The 4,681-nt window shown below is 45.9% G+C and overlaps 1 pseudogene; it reads left to right on the plus strand.

Moving 5' to 3' along the window:
• Window positions 1-3,705: 3,705 nt before the first annotated feature.
• LOC123454653 lies at window positions 3,706-4,472 on the plus strand (annotated as a pseudogene).
• The last annotated feature ends 209 nt before the right edge of the window (window positions 4,473-4,681 follow it).

The raw sequence follows: 4,681 nt of genomic DNA on the forward strand, positions 1-4,681 counted from the left end.
ACTGAAGTTGTTTGAAAGCATGTTAAAGATATCTTAGGGCTGGAGAGATGGCTTGGCAGTTAAGGAGCTTGCCTTCAAAGCCTAAGGTCCTTGGTTCAATTCCTCATTACCCATGTAAGGCAGATGCACAAGGTGGTGCATGTGTCTGGAGTTTGTTTGCAGTGCCTAGAGGTCCTGGCACATCTATTCTCTCTCTCAGTCTCTCTTCTGTTTTTCTTTTTTTCTGCTTGAAAATATATGAAATATTTTTATATAAATAAATAAATATTTTGGGCTGGAGAGATGGCTTACCAGTTAATGCATTTGCCAGAAAAGTCAAAGGACACAGATTCGATTCCTTAGACCCACATAAGCCAGATGCATAAGGAGGCTCATGCATCTGGAGTTCATTTGCAGCAGATGGAGATCCTGGTGTGCCCATTCTCTCCCTCCCTCTCTCTCTCTCTCTCTCTCTCTCTCATAATAAATAAAAATAAAACATTTAAAATAAATAAATATTTTAAGGCAAGATCATATTTCTTTCCCATCATTGTACAAGTTTACCACTTAGGTTCTTTTAGGACATATTTATGAAATAAATACACTAAAAAATAGTTACCTTGAAAATGTTTTAAATGTTGAAAAACAGATGGCTATATGAATCATGAATTACAAATGCAACTCAGACTATAGCTTAGACAACATTTTTTCTTCTTTTATATTTTAAGGGTTTTTAAAATTTCTTTATTTGCAAACATTGAGAGACGGGGGAAGGGAATGCGTCCACCAGGACCTCTAGCCACTGCAAACAAACTCCAAATGCATGTGCCTCCTTGTGCATCTGGCTTATGTGGGACCTGGGAAATCAAACCTGCATTCCTTAGGCTTTGCAGGCAAGTGCCTTAACCACTGAACCATTTCCCCACCTCTTATTTATTTTAAATTATAACACTGTCATATTTGCTTGCTTGCTTTCCTTTTTGGTTTTTGAAGTAGGGTCTTGCTTTAGCCCAGACTGACCTGGAATTCACTATGTAGTCTCCAACTGGTCTTGAACCCTCAGTGATCCTCCTTCATCTGGTGCCTGAAGATGGGATTAAAGGTCTGTGCCATGACACCAGGCTTTTCTTTTCTTTTTTTGGGGGGGTGGGGTGGTATTTTGAGATAGGGTATCACTCTGGTCCAGGCTGACCTGGAACTCACTCTGTAGTCTCAGGCTCGCCTTGAACACACAGGGATCCCCCTACCTCTGCCTCCTGAGGGCTGGGATTAAAGGCATGCACCCCTATGCCTGGAAAGTGTCATATTTCCTTCCTTCATAACACATGTGGGCCAGTCAGCTCCTGTTAAAGAAAGTTTAATCCCAGCACTTGGGATGCTGAGGTAGGAGAATGATTGCAAGTTCAAGGCCACCCTGAGACTACATAATGAATTTCAGGTCAACCTGGGCTAGAGCAAGAGATTAACTTGAAAAATAAACAAACAAAAATAAAAATAGCTGGGCATGGTGGAACACACCTTTAATCCCAGCACTCAGGAGGCAGAGGTAGGAGGATCACCGTGAATTCAAAGCCACCCTGAGACTATATAGTGAATTCCAGGTCAGCCTGGGCTGGAGTAAAACAATACCTCAAAAAAAGGGCTGGACAAATGATCCAATGGGTGAAATAATGGCACGTCTGTCATGGTGGAAACCAACTGTCTTCTAATTGGACTGGAGGCCTGCTCCTTGGGAGGGAATACATCCTTGATACTGAAAATATACAACAGGGATAGCCATGATTCCTAAGGTTGTAATGTCTGCTGCTGTCTGGTTAATGTATATACTATGCTCATCAAACTGCCCAGTAAGCACTTCTCTTAATGTTCATACCCATATATTAATGCTCCTCTTACTTTTGGTGGAGAACATTCTCTTTTCAAATGGTAGTGACCTTGGGATGACTCAAGGCTTAGCACTGCAATATCTCTATCACACCTTCCAAGGCACAGGGTCCATTGCAGAAGAGGTGGTGGAAAGAATATAAGAGCCAAAGGAAGGGTAGGACTCCTTACAACGTGCTCCTTCTGACACAAAATGGCCTGGATATCCATGATTTTACAGTGCCTGACACTACCTACACAAGACCATCATAGTAGGAGGTAAAAGATCATGACATCTAATTTAAAAAGAGACTGATTGAGTTGGGGAGGGGATATGATGCAGATTACAGTTTAAAAGGGGAAAGTGGGGGGAGGGTGGGCATTGCCATGGGATATTGTTTACAATCAAGGAAGTTGTTAATAAAAAATAAAATTAATTAATTAATTTTTAAAAAGAGGACTGGGGATATGGCTTAGCAGTTAAGCCACATGCCTGCAAAGCCTAAGGACCCAGGTTCAATTCTCCAGGTCTCACGTAAGCCAGATACATATTATGGTGCATGCATTTGGAGTTCATTTGCAGTGGCTAGAGGCCTTGGAGCACCCATTTTTTCTCTCTCTCCCTATCTCCATCTCTAATAAATAAATAGAAATAAATTTTTTTAAATTTTTTATTTATTTATTTGAGAGCGACAGACACAGAGAGAAAGACAGATAGAGGGAGAGAGAGAGAATGGGCGTGCCAGGGCTTCCAGCCTCTGCAAATGAACTCCAGACGCGTGCGCCCCCTTGTGCATCTGGCTAACGTGGGACCTGGGGAACCGAGCCTCAAACCGGGGTCCTTAGGCTTCACAGGCAAGCACTTAACTGCTAAGCCATCTCTCCAGCCCGAAAGAAATATTTTTAAACCCAATACATAGATAGATATTGATATATTGATATATTGTAATATGTGTTGCAAGGAGAGAGACAGAGAGAATGAGAATGGGCATGTAAGAGCCTCCAGCCACTGCAAAAGAATTCCAGATGCATGTGACACTTTGTGTACCTGGCTTTACCTAGATTTTGGGGAATTGAACCTGCATCATTAGGCTTGGTATGTTAGTGCACTACCCATTGGAACATCTTTCCAGCCTGGTGATTATATGTTAATGCATGTAATTCTGTTCCAGCAAACCCTCCACCCATACAGCCCAAGGAACAGTGTTCTGGTCAGTGTTATACTGAATAGTAACGATCCCTAGTACTTGTCAAAGAAGTTGTCTCGAATAGTTATAGACAGGTGGATAGATGGATGGCTACACAGAAGATTGATTGATAGGTAGATAGATGAGAGATAGGTATATGAGAGATGATAGATGATAGATGATGATGAAAGAAAGAGAGGCAGGAGAGATGGCCCAGCAGTTGAGACACTTGCCTGTGAAGCTTAAGGAGCCAGGTTTGATTCCCCAGTACCCATGGAAAGCCAGATGCACAAGGTCACAAATGTATCTGGATGTCCATTCTCTCTCTCTCTTTCTCTCAAAAAAAAAAAAAAAAAAAATATATATATATATATATATATATATATATATATAGAGAGAGAGAGAGAGAGAGAGAGAGAGAGAGAGAGAGAGAGGAGATAGAGCAAGCACGTGAAAGGTAAGTAGGTAATTAAATATATAAATTGGTTGCTAAAAGATAAGTGAACGACTACATGACAGATATATGGAAGCTGGTAGGTGCACAGAGAGATGTAGGTATGGGTGGACATTGAATGGAAGATTGAACGATAGCCAGTGGGCATGCTCCAGGGCAGTTCGCAGCCTGGTCACTGAGCGCTGGACTTCCTTGCTGCCTCCCTCCTCTGAGGACAAGAAGATGCCCCCAAAGCGCATAGCTAGGTGAAGATCACCCCCTGAAGATGCCATCCCTAAAAAGCAAGAAGGTGAAGGTCTCGCACAGGTCCCACAGACAGAACCGGGCTAGGTGCTGACATTGGGCCAGCGTAAGGTGGGCCGGCTGGGGCTGGGTGGAAATGTGATGGAGAGGAAGAATCCAGCCCTTGCCCCTTCCAAAGATGTTGTACAGGCCGAAGCTGGCGGCAGGCATACCGTGTGTCTGAGCTAAAGTGGCCAGTGTCCTCCTGTGGCTGCAGTGATGAGCGTGCCCCGGGAAGAGGCCGTTCAGTGGAGGGCTCAGAGATGGGCCCTGGGAATGGAACTGCAGAAGTGGTGCCGGTGTCAGCAGGAGACAGTCACACAGCAGCCCTCGCCGAGGATGGCCGCGTCTTCCTCTGACCTCCTTCCGGGACAATGCTGGGGTGACTGGGCTGAGGAGCCCAAGAGGAGGAGCATGGTGCGTGTGCAAGCGCAGCTGGACAGGCCTGTGGTGAAGGTGGCCTCAGTGGCTTCAGGACATGACCACTCAGTGATGCCGACGGCCGATGGCGACCTCTGCACCTCGGGCTGTGGGGAGCAGGTCAGCTGCGCCGTGTGCCTGAGTTATTGGCCACTCGTGGTGGCCATCAGGGTCTTGAACGAAGTGCGAGGCCGCGCACAGTCTTCCCCGCTAAGGACAGCAGCGGAGCTGAGGAGGCCGAGGGCCCGGCTCCTGCCCGCCCTGCCTCGGAACAGGAAAGCCGCTAAGGACCGACTCCTGCAGGCCTCGCCCTCGCCCTGAGCACCCCGTCACCTCCTGCACTTCCCATTAGCACAGGCCTTTTCTTCTTTTCCTCCCTCCTTTGTGGACTCATCCTGGCATTTGCAGGATGAAGGGGCTGAGAGGTGTTCTCAGAAGGAACACTGCCTGCCCCGGACCGCTGTGGTTACACTGCTCTCTCTCCACTCCCCTGTCT

This window comes from Jaculus jaculus, chromosome 14 (genome assembly GCF_020740685.1).
Source record: "Jaculus jaculus isolate mJacJac1 chromosome 14, mJacJac1.mat.Y.cur, whole genome shotgun sequence".
NCBI lineage: Eukaryota > Metazoa > Chordata > Mammalia > Rodentia > Dipodidae > Jaculus > Jaculus jaculus.